Source organism: Oenanthe melanoleuca, chromosome 15 (genome assembly GCF_029582105.1).
Source record: "Oenanthe melanoleuca isolate GR-GAL-2019-014 chromosome 15, OMel1.0, whole genome shotgun sequence".
In the NCBI taxonomy this organism is placed as follows: domain Eukaryota; kingdom Metazoa; phylum Chordata; class Aves; order Passeriformes; family Muscicapidae; genus Oenanthe; species Oenanthe melanoleuca.
In genome coordinates this window covers 9,245,503-9,257,473 of record NC_079349.1, presented here as the reverse complement: position 1 = coordinate 9,257,473, position 11,971 = coordinate 9,245,503, and the positions used below count along the sequence as shown (strand labels likewise).

The 11,971-nt window shown below is 56.9% G+C and overlaps 1 long non-coding RNA gene across 1 annotated transcript; it reads left to right on the top strand.

Moving 5' to 3' along the window:
• The first annotated feature begins 16 nt into the window (after positions 1 to 16).
• On the top strand, positions 17 to 1,878 carry LOC130259665 (uncharacterized). The gene is made up of 2 exons (XR_008841683.1): positions 17 to 181; positions 664 to 1,878. It is a non-coding gene; the product is annotated as an uncharacterized LOC130259665 (long non-coding RNA).
• Positions 1,879 to 11,971: the final 10,093 nt, after the last annotated feature.

The window sequence follows — 11,971 nt, the reverse complement described above, 5'->3', positions numbered from 1 at the left end:
GGCGGGCGGAGGGAAGGGGCCGGCAGCGCCCGCCTCTCGGAGGGCGCTGGGGCCGCCTCGCCCCCGGCCCCGGCCCCCGCCGCCCCGGCAGCCCGGGCGCCGCCGGCCGCTCTCTCCCGGTACGGACTTCTGGGGCTGGGGGGGTCCGAAACGGCGTGCCCTCCTTCCCCGAACGCCACCGGTACCGCAGCAGGGACACCCCTGTGTCCTCCCGGCCCGAGGCAGCTCCGCACGCCCATCCCCGCTCCCCGCTCGGTGTCACCCCCCTGCCGCTGCCCCCGCGCCCTTTCTCCCCTCCCCGGCAAAGTTGCTTTCTTTAAGCGGCACCTCCGGGCCCTGAGCCGGGTGCTTTCCTTCCCCCCATGAATCTGGGCTGAGTTGCGGGGCTCGGGGCGGCTCTGCGGCTCTTCCCCCCGCTCGGAGCTCGGCTCGGCTCTGCGGCTCTTCCCCCCGCTCGGAGCTCGGCTCCGGCGGCTGCAGCGGCCGCCGCTGTTATTGTTGTGGTGGGCGGCTGGAGGCTGCGGCGGGCGGCGGCCGTTGGATCAGCTCCCTGATAGAGACGGGTGCGCGCAGGGAAGCGGGAGGAGGCCGCTGGAAAATGGGATTTTAATGTATTTATTATTCCTTTTTTTTTTCTTTCTTTCTTTGGCGTTGCGGATTAAGGCCACTCGGCTGGCACCGGCGCCGACAGGGTTACGCTCCCACACCCCTCCTCTTCCACGAGGTGCGCGGGGAGGAGACGGGAAGTGCGGCTTTCCCTGCGCCCGGGCCGGGGCAGCGCCGGGCGGGGGGGGCTCGGCTCCGGGTTAACCAGGGCTCGCATGGAGCAGCCACCCTCCGGGAAAAGCGTCACGCGTGGGTCTGACCCGACCCCACGGAGAGGGAAGAGCCGGGCAGGATCCTTCTGAGAAGTTTCTGGGGAGATATATTCCTTTGGAGGGGGGTGGGTGTGGGTGGCTGTGAGTGTGTGACAGCGCAGGGCAGCAAGAGGGGGCTTTGTGACTATGGGTGTCGTGGGCACGGAGCGCCCACGCGTGTCAGGCAGGGTATCCCAGCGTTGGGAGGTGCCGAATCATTTCCCTGCCCTGGGGAGGGAGTCTCCTGACGCCCCCCACCCTGCTTTAAAGAGGGGAGGATAATCCTCCGGGAGCGGAGCGGGGGAGCGCGGGGGCTCGGCGCTGGCTGCGCGCAGATGGGAGCGGAACCTCTAAAGTGATTAGCTCTTCTAACATTGCATTTTTGACGCACATGGTTAAGAGCGCTTGGCGCCAGCTTGGTGAAGTCCCTGTAGTAACCAGCGTCTAGGATCGCTTTGCATTCACCAAAACATCTCCCCTTTGGTCGGGGGTGGGGGTGAAAAGAGGAGGAGGGAGGAAAGGAAGCGGGAGTAATGCGTTCAAAGAGGATGAGGGGGGGAAAGTCTGATGTGTTTCACGAAGCCAGGAGCCTGGTTACCCGCGCAGCGCTCGGCTGCGCTGTGCAGCTGCTTATCGACCAAGAGAACGAGTCTTTCCAGCCTCTGCTCGGAACCGGTTCTCGGGCTCCTGCCGCGGTGGAAACCCCCAAAGCCCGTGCCTTCCCTTTATCAGCGTCCGCAGCAAACACCCGACGGCTTCAAGAAGTTTGCTGCAATTTACCCCAACCGGGCCGCCGCTTTCTCACGGCGACCAGGAGGTACCCGCGGGCTCCCGCGGGACAAGCGCTGCCACCCCCGGCCCCGGCGCGCCCCGGGCCCCGCGCCCGCCCCGCCGGAGCGCGCCCTCGGCCCCGCGGCTCCAACCGGAGTCGCTGCCGCCCTCCGCGCCCGCCCCGCACCTTGCGCAGCGCTCCGCACCCACCCGCGCAGCAAAATAAAATGTTTGCGCTTATGATTTCCAATTCCAGCGTCTGGCTAATGGCGTGCAAACTTCCGCCAGTTCCGAGTGACCTCCCCGACGAAGCCCCCCGGAGACTCGTATTATGAAGGGAGGCTGCACTAATCTAAGATCAAAAGCGGGAAGGTGCGAACAGTCTTTGTCTCCCTTCGGCCGCCTCATTCCCCCTTCTGTGTGTGATAAATCTACCCTGGCGCCGACTGCGCGCTGGATGATTAATTTGCAAGCAAACAAAAGGGACCTGATGGCCAGCCATCTTAGTTAAATATTGGCCAGTGCTTCCAGCTACTTGTTAGCCTCCTCTTTGCCCGAAATAAATAAGCGAGGCGCAGAAGTAAATAAGTAAGGAGACCCGCAGAAATGAAGGCAAAGCGAAGGGATGGTACGGGAGTAAGGGAAAAAAAAAAAAAAAAAAAAAAAAAAGAAAAAGAAAAAAAAAAAAAAAGGAGAAGAAGAAAAAGAGATCAGGGTGGCTGACGGTGAAGTGCCGGGAGCGGGTGGAGGTGGGAATGGGGCTGGTGGCGGGGGGAGCCCGGGTGATAGCACGCTGAGATAGCCGGCTGCCCCCGCGCCTCCCGGCCTGTCTGCAGCCCGGGCTTGCACCAAGGCCGACACTATCTTGGCTCTTCAAAGAGGCATGAAAGGTCTCCGCTGTCTCCCCGGAGAGCGTCCAGGCCGGGGCTCTCTAATCTCGGAGCACAAGAGCTAAAGGCCAGGGCGGGGGGAGCGGCTCCCACCCTGCCCAGCTCTTCTTCACTCCACCATCGCCAGCACCTCGATGGGTTTTCCCCGGTTCAACCCAGACCCCGGATCTGTGGTGGCTGAGCGGCTGGGAGAGCTCTGCTTCCTCGGATTTCACTCTCCTAAGCAACTTTTAGCGTTTGCACGAGAGCTCGGCGCTGCAGCGAGCCTTCCCCGCGCGTATGTGTTGGAGGTGTGGGAGGAGAGAGGCTTTGGCTCTCTCCCGGTGGCCTGAAGAGCCAGCTGGAGGAAGAAGGCAAGAGGAAAATAAAGGCTGCGCAGCTTTCGGGCCCACACGTCCTCTCCCAGCCTGCGGGAGCAGCTCCGAGGGGTGTGTGCGTGCGTGGAGGGGCTGGTGCGCTCCGCGGCCTCTGGAGATGCGCTGTGGGTGTGTGGCACCGGCAGGGATTCGTGCCCCGGGGCACAGCGCCAATCCCTGCTCCGACAGCAGCCCCTGAGGTGTCCCTGACAACCCCTCCATGCGCTGGGTGCTCTGCAGGAAAGAACAAGCCTCGGTGCACGGCGAGCAGGGCCAACGTGCACAGCCTAAGCGCGGTTTTGCATCCTATCTATGCATTTCCTTATCGCGCCGCCTGTTCCAAGCATCCCCAGGGGCCCAGACCCATCCTGCCTGCCAGCAGCTCTGCATCCTGCAGGATTTATCCCTCTCCTCCCTCCCTTTCCCACGGCGATGCAGCCTCTGCTCCGACTCCAGCCCTCCAGAAGGCAACACCCCAACGTGGCCACGCTGTGTTTATCCGAAATAAAAGGCAGCGGGCTGGTTTGCTTTGGCAGGTTTGCAGTAAATACTGGCTGGAGCACGGGGGGCATCTGGGGAGCGGTGAATTCACGCTTCTTCCAAGGGAAAGTGTGCCCAGCCCTGGGCAGGCCGTTCCCCAACCTCACAAAAGATGTCAGGAGATGGGGGCCGTGTTGACACACATCCATCCCGGAGTGGCACTGCAGGCCAGAAATGTAATGGAGCAAGTCCCTTAGGGAGCTCGTCTATACACTCGGATTATACAAACTGCTATGAGGAGAGGGGGGGATCACTATGGCTGCTCTCTGCCTTGCCCTTTGGCAGTGCACTTCCTCCAATTGCAAATTGGATTTCATGGAAAACCCGGCCCAAAAACTTTGAAAAATAACCTGCCAGAGTCTCAAAAAGCATTGTGAGGCAGTAAAAATATCAAGAATTAAATCCTCCACATCTCTCTGTGAGCAGGCTCAGCCCCATCGTGTCCCACTGTAATCAAAGGGCCGTTCCCATCTCTCTGAACAGAAGATCCCCCACCGGGGGGATCAGGCCCCCTTCCCAACAGACCTGAGGTGAGAGCTTTGCAGGGTTGGGGGAAGCCCAGAGACAAGGTTGCTTGTTGGAGTACTGGGGGCAAAAAGAGAAAAGCACCACTTGGAGAGGTTTCTCCACCACATTTCACTGGGATGTAATCCTCGGCGGAAGGCTGCTTGTGTCCCAGCCTGGTGGGAGCAGTGCAGGACTGAGTGTGGCAGAGCCCCTGCGGGCTCAGCAGGGCTGTGATCAGCCCTTCACAGCTGCCTGCTCCCCTTGCTCCTCCTGGGCACCGCAGCCTGCTGGGGATCCTGCCAGCTGCTGGCTCTGTGGAAGCCCAAAACATCAGGGCTCCACGTGCTCAGATCACCCTGGTCCCTCCTCTCCCCACAAGACCTGCATTCACCTTGTCCCCATCCCAGCTGCTCTGACATTCTCCAGTTGTCTCCACTTTGTCCTGGACTGGAAAAGGAAAGAAAGGAGCACCCAGAGCTGCCTGCTGCAGCTCTCCCCTGTGCCTGGGGCCAGGCCCAGCCTCACCGACCAGGGCACGTCAGGGCACAGCAAGGCTTGGGGCCGGACCTCTTCCCTCCCAATCTCACATCCCTTTTTACCTTTTCTGAGCCTTTTTTTGCACCATTTGGCTTCTGCTTGCCACAAACTAACACCCTCTGCACCGACAGGTCCGGTGACCCTTTCCATCCCCTGGTCTTGTTCTTCTCACCAATGTGCCGCTGGCAGAAGCAAAACGAAAGTCCTATTTCCTCCCTTGCCCTCTCTGCACCCATCCTCCTGCTTCCACCACCGTTGCCCAAGCAGAAATTGTAAATAGAGTTCACTATTTGGATAAGGCTTTTTTTTTTTTTTTTTTTTTTTAAATACCCAGCCCATACATCCAGTTTGCCACTCAGGAAGTCGCACTAATTGTCCTTTTCTATAGTCAAACAGATCTATCTTTTCAATGCTGTCTTTGTGTCTCTGCGTGCGAGGGAGAAAGAGGGAATGAGTGGATACGTTTATTCAATTATTTAAACACACACACAACACAACAAGAGGGCCAAGGAGCGCCAGTTCCTCCCGCAGAAGCCCTCCAGCTCTCCAGACGCGGCATTGCCCCCCTCCCTCCCCGCAGACCCAGTAGAACAAGGCACTCAAGAGCACCCGGCAAAGAAACCGATTTTATCTGCTTTGACCATCAGCCGTGTTCTTTAACAACCCAGAACCGGAGCCTTTCCCATCTCCACACGCCCCCCGGGCGTCTCCTGCTTCCCCCGGGGCTGGGAGCGGGGCCGCAGCCCGGGAGGGGCAGAGCAGCGCCGGGCACACGGCAGGTCAAGGAGGGGAGCCGGCAGCCTCTGGCACCGCTACTGACACACTTTGCTCCCGTTTTCTTCAAGATGCCACCAAGCCACCCGGTCATCGATTGATACCTCGGGCGGGGGGAGCACCAGCTGTTGCGAAAGGACATGGTAAATCTAATAGGGGCTGCTGTCAATAAAGAAATGACAGGGAAGAAGAATCGGCTTCTTAAAGTCTGCTGAACTAACACTCATCATGCAGCCGCGGACACGTACTCTCCATCGAAGCCTGGTATCCATTATTATTTTCCTTACTAGGTTTCAATTAAAGAGCTGTAGCCCCCACACGCACACCCCAAGGCAGGGCACACATGAAAGAGAAGAGGAGGCAGCGGACAACTCGTGCCAGCCCCGAGCCTCTGGCGTGTCCAAGCGAATTCCCCCGGCCCCGAGCGGGACCCCGCAGCGGCACCGCTCCCTCTCGCCAAGGGATGCGGGACTTTAAAACTGCTGAAGGTGGATGTTCCCCTGCATCTGGGCAGCGGAGGAGCTCGGGGCGCAACCGTGGGGGCACCCACAGCATGACCGTGTCCCCAATATCTTCATTTCACTCTTCCCTTCTCGCGTGAAACAGATTCTAAATTATCCCCATATGAAAAAAAAAAAAATTAACCAACTCAATTTTTTTTTTTTTTTTGTGAAAGAGGGAAGAGCTTTATTTATTATTATTTGTTTCAATGTCCCAGTTAGGAGGTTCGGGCGCGGGAGGGGGAGGCTGGGAACGGGGTTTTTTTTCCTCTCCTGGAGCCCCTCTGTGTGTTTGACCCTTGGCATGTGCCTGCGAAGGGCTCGGGAGCTGCCCGCCCTTCAAACGGGAGCTGCAAAAGGCAGCCGAAATGTGCCAGCTCAACCCTGGGAAACTTTTGGGTAGCGGCAAATTTCTCTAAAGAACTTGACCGCTTCGGTCAGCCTGAAACTGTCACCCGACGTGCAGGGCAAGGGGCTGCGCGCTCCCTCGGAGCGCCACTCCACAGGGAGTGGTGGACGGAGAAAATCCTCTCCTCCTTCGCCACCGCTTCCCAAGTGTCCCCACTGCCAGGGGACATCTTCCTGCGGGGGCTGAGCCAGTAGTTCAGCCCCTCACCCCTGTTTTGGGGGTGCTGACAGCTCCGCCACCAGCCTCCGGCCCGTCGGGGCAGCGGCTCCCACTGCGCTTCACTAAAAAGCTCCTCTACACGCTCACACATCCACACAGGATCCAGCAAAACCCTCCGGAGATCATTTCCGCGGGGAGCACGACAAGATGGAAATAAATAATAATAATAATAATAATTAAAAGAAGAAAAAAAAAGCGGAAAAATAAATCAGGGACTCCTCTCTGTCTCTGGGGCGTGGGAGGTTTTGTAGCGCAGTTTTATTTTAGTTTAGAATTTTGAACAAACTTCAGATTGATTTTCGGAGAGCGCAAACGCGCACACATGGGAAAGTGAAAAAACCGGTCCTTCGAGGTCATCTGAGAAGGGGAGACGGGATCTGTATCCTTCTACCACCCCCCGCAAAAAAAAAAAAAAAAAAAAAAAAAAAAAAAAAAAAAAAAAAGTAACAGGAGGGGAAAGATCCCATGTTTTTATAGTTTAAAAGTACTTTGAATTATTTGCTTTTAATGGCACACGTGGCTGCAGCAAAGCCGGGCTCTGCTTTCGATCTTGCACTTGCTCCTCGCTTTACTGTACATATATGTATGTGTGTGTATATACATCTCTAAGCTTTACAGATAATTTCACGGCCAGGTTTCTCTCTCCTCGTCTCTCCACCCTTTTCCCTGGACCAAAAACAAGTCCCAGGCCACTCTTGCTCCTACGGTGATAACTGTTCTGCTGGGATTGAAGAAACGCGGGCAGAGACGGCTTCTGCCCCAGCGTTTCTCTGGAGCAGCAGCAGTTTTGTGAATATTTATTAAACCCAGATGATCCGGGAGTTGGGGCAGACGGAAAAGATTTCCAATTAAAGCCGAGCGGGGCAGAATACAACCAGCTCCTCATCGCAGGTGTAAACTGCATTTGTGCAGCGCTCGGAGCGGCTCCTTCCCGTTGCTCTAACCGGTGTTAGAGGGGAAAGGTTTGGAGTTTGTTTTCCCGCAGGAGATTTTGCTCGGGAGCCATCGGGCTCGGCCCGGCGCCGGGCTCCGCGGCACGGAGCATCTTTCCCCGCGGTCGATGCGCGCCTGGGCGGCTCGGTGCCGGCAGCCCCCGCGGGGCCATCGGCCGCCACCTCCTAGCCCTGAAAATTCCCTGCTCACCTGTTGCTTCAGCCGCTTCTTTAATGGCATGGGCTTAAGGGGAAGCTAAAATGCTCACGAGCGATCTCGGAAAAGCAGCGGAGGGAAGGAATGATTCCAGGTAGATGGGAGATGGGGGAGGACAAAACAGACGGGGAACCGGGGCATGGCTCCTGATCCTCGGGATAAGAAAGGAAATGCCCTCTCACAGAGCACAGCCGCTTTCTGCTCATTTTGGTCCCGGTTCTCGGGGGTGTTAGAAGCTCTAATTTCCCCCGAAAATTAGGTCCTTCTTCATAAGGAGTATTCAGGAGCCCAAATCACGTTGTGGTCCGTGGGAGCCACCCCCCTCAAAGAGTTTTTTTCTCCTTAGAGTGAGGCTTGACACACACTCCGTGCGCAGGGCACTCAACTTCCTGATGTTACAGTTTAAATAAAGGGGAAAACCATTAATGAATGTTTAATCCTTGTTTTCTTTAAATACCATTAGGACAATTGTCCGGACCCCGGGTCAGGGAAAAATGCTGTTCAGTGGAGACAGGAAGGCGACGGCTTGGAAGGAGAAGGGGGGATTTGAAGAGCGAATAAGTGGGTGCATAGTGCCTGGAGCTCACCTTCTGCAAAGACAAGGTGTGATTAATGCCCGACACTTGTGGAGCCGTTTGCCCCTGCCCTGGCTCACAAATCCTGCTGCTCGTCCCCCGACAGCGAAGTAAGCAGAGCAGACTGTGAAGCCTCTGCACACTGGGACGGGGGTGGGAGAGGGGGAAAAGAGAAAGAACATACAAGCCAAGCCCGTCCCAAGAGCTGGAGTGGGCAGAGTATTACATGTACAAACATCCAAACAAGATTCGAGCAGTACAAAGCGTCGGAAAATCCGGAGCAGCCACATAAAAAGAGAAGTTAAGTAGGAAGTGGTGTAAAAGTGTTGTCATTTATTTTGCCTTCCCTTACAGATGTTCTGCATAAAGCCCTATCTTAATGAGACGGAGAGAGGGAAGGAGGGAGGGGTGAACTCGGGCGGGGAGGGGGTGCGGGGGTCCCGCCGAGGGTCGGGCTCGCCCTGCGGAGCCTCCTTGGCCTCCGGCCACGGGATGGCGCCGCGGCCGCCGCCTCTCACCTGCCGGAGCGGGGCTCACCTGGGCGGCCCGGCTCCCCCGGCCCGGCCCTGCCCCCGGGACTGGGGGCAGCGGCTGGAGCAGCGGCACCGCTCATGCGAATGGATCGCAATAAAGGAGCTTTTAGAAGTGACAGCCTGGCGTTTATGGGCTGAGAGACAACGCGAGCCACTGCCACAGCATCCCTGCTCCTGCGCCCGGGACCCGCGGGTGACGCAGGATAACCTGTCCCGGGGGAGTAGGGGATGGAGGAAAGTTCAGATCCTGGCGGTCAGCTTTGGCCTCCAGTACCAGCAGCTCCTGAGCTGGCCAGGAGGGAGGAATAACGCGGCGGGGCAAGAGAAGCGCTGAGCCAAACTTAGGGACCGGCGAGGGAAAGATCCGTTCTTCAAAACAGCTGGACTAAAAATATCCACCCTCCCCCTCCAGACTGAAGGCTGGGTGATGGTGTACGAGATCTAATATTTCAGGTGACATAAGAAGGGAGCAAACACCCTGCCAAAAGAATCTCTCATCCCGCACCACCTCCTCCCCCGAAATACAGTGACCACCCCCCGCCAAAAAAACGGCTCGAACAAATAAATCCAAAGTCACGTCTCGCTGTCACCCACCGGCCAAGAATAAAGTAAAAGAAAAAAAATAAAATCGCGTTTTATGAGCCAAGATTCTCCTTATCAGGCCAGGAGTGGAGCTGGTCGCCCCTCGTCGCCCCCTTCCCAGGGCAGGTGCGCCCACCGCCCGCTCCCACCACCCAACCACGGTCCCACCGCGCAGCAAAGCGCTGGGGACAGTAGCTGCGTTTAAGCATAAAAAAGAGCCTGTTTGCTTCTTTATTAGTGTCGAGCCTACTCTAATTACGAGAAATCGCTGCTCTCGGGCTGAAACGACGTGTTGTCCTGTGCTTGTAAAATACATTTCAAGTAATTCTTTTCTGTCTATAAAATACAGCGTGTGTGGGGGGAATATAAATAAACTGCTGTCCATTTGTTTAATGCTATTTTAGCCAAATTGACTGGCCGGATTGGAATTCGACATAAAAGCTTTAGTTTGCAAAACATCCGCACTCTAACGTCTGGGAGACAGGGCTTGAGCTCCAGCGCGACGGGCACGTTAACTGCATTAAAACCCCTCCATACATTTTCGAGCTTTTGCTTATTTCCCCCTCTTGCAGCACATCCACCCGCTCTCCTCCCCGCCTCCGGGCGCCTGCGCCTGGTTTTCTCCAAATGAAGTATTTTACGTGATCGATGGAAGGAGTCATTTGGCCCATAATTAGGTCAATAAAATCAATGTTTATTCCTCTGATGGCCTGAAAGCTAATAAATTCCTCTTTTATATTCGCTCCCTCCAAGATTAGAAACGAGTTGCCCCAGCCCCTGCGACAGCAGAGCGGGGTGGGCGGCAGCCCCGGCCGGCGGGGATCGCTCCGTTCCGCTGGGGACCCGCGCTCCCAGCCCGCCACCGACCCAGCCGCTGCCACCAAAAAAAAAAAAAAAATTATATTAAAAAAAAAAATTTAAAAATCCGCTACTCCCATTCCTTTCCCGCTCTTGTTTACTTTTCAAGACAAGCCAATTTGCAGCACATCCAAATTGAGTCTACGCCCCCTCCAGCACCCGCACCATCGCGCGCACACACGCTCCACTCCTGTCTCACAGATAACTTTATTTCGCTTGATTCCCTTTGGAGCCAGTGTTAGTCATGGACACACAAGGCTTGAAGGCGCCTTGGAGAAATCCTATTAGACTTGGAGAAAGTAAAGCTTTAGGGACAATTAAAAAAACAAACAAACAAACAAACAAAAAAAAACAACAAAAACCAAACCAAACAAAAACCCCAACCCAAACCCGCGACAGTTTTATTTTTCACGCAGTAATAGAGAGGAAAAAGCATCGTGGTCTTAATCAGATCAATATAGAGACACACAAATCTTTGCAAAGGTTTAGCAGTTTACAGTGGGTTCCAGACCTTTGACATACATTGCGGATTAATTGGGCACTGTCAAGACGGGGGAAGAGGAGGTGGGATTCCAGTTAATTAGTCGAGAAATGAATAAAAACTAAACATTATCGGAATTGTCTGCGGGTCCCGGTTTGTTAGTGGGGATTTGGGGATCAGCTTTTGTGTGCCGTAAATTGGATCTGAGTAGCGTGGTGCTGTCTTACACTGTCGTTTTGTGAACTGGCGACAGCTCGAGTCCATGGGAAAACTTAAAGGGAACCTGGGGCCGGTCACAGAGCCTCATTATCTCATGTCGGATACCATCTTTCGGGGAGAGCGTTTAATCAACAGTGGCACACAATCCTCCCCTCGCAACCTGGGCAAACCGCACCACCTTCCCTTCCCTCCGCCCTGCAAACGGCCCGAGGGAAAAAAAAAAAATAAGAACCCCCCTTTCCCGAGTGGGTGAAACCGTCCCACGAGCTGGGAGGCGGTGGCGCGGATCCCGCACCCGCGGCGAGTCCCCAGCCGGGCACGTGGGGCTTCGCCCGTCCCTGCGCTCGAAGGGCTGTGTGTCCGCGGTGCCTCGGCTTCTGCCTTCCCCCACAGAGCCGGGGCACAGCCGGGGCCGGGGCCGCAGGGAGTTTTCCCCGCGGGTGCCGCCGCTGGTTCTCCCTCTGCCCAGCCTGCTTTTCCCAAGGATGTCACGGCTTGGCACCCGCTGGTTCTCCCTCTTCCCAACCTGCTTCCCCCGGCGGCCCCAGGCCAGTGCAGCCCTGCCAGGCTGTCCCGGCTGAGCAAAGGAGCTTCCCCTCGTTCTCAGCAAGGTGAATTCCCAGGCACACTCCTCTCTCCGCCTGCCCCGAAGGGTCCGGCTGGCAGGGGTAGCGAAGACGGGGAAAGAGGTGGGAGCCAGCGAGGGATCCGGCAGCACCTTCCCTGCAGTGTCAGGAGAGGAGTTCTCACGGGAGGAAAACCTTCAGCATGAGGGCGAATTTTACTCCTCGCCGAGCACGGGGTCTCCGGGGCGGGGGGAGCCGCACGCCGAGACTCCCCGGTTCTGCTCGGGACCAGCGCAGAGCCGGGATGGAGCGAGGGGAGCAGAGAGGGGGAGCCCTCAGCCCACGGGAACTCCCAGCTGGGTGCTGGTGTCCCCCCTGAGCCGCTTTGCGGGCTCGCAGCTGGGGAGAGGACCCCTGGGAGGGGGTGCCGGGTCGCTGCAGAGATCTCTCGGGGGTCGCTCCTTGTACCCGAGCGGGACGGGGCTCGGGAGGATGAGGATGAAACAGACCCTGGAGGAGTTCGGGTCCAGATCCCCCAGCATCCCGCCTGGGGCTGGGAGAGCCCGAGGGACGGACAGACGGACCTTACTGAACGGTAAAATCCGCTGCACTCTGCTACTTGTAGTTAGGGCGATCCCTGTCCTGCGA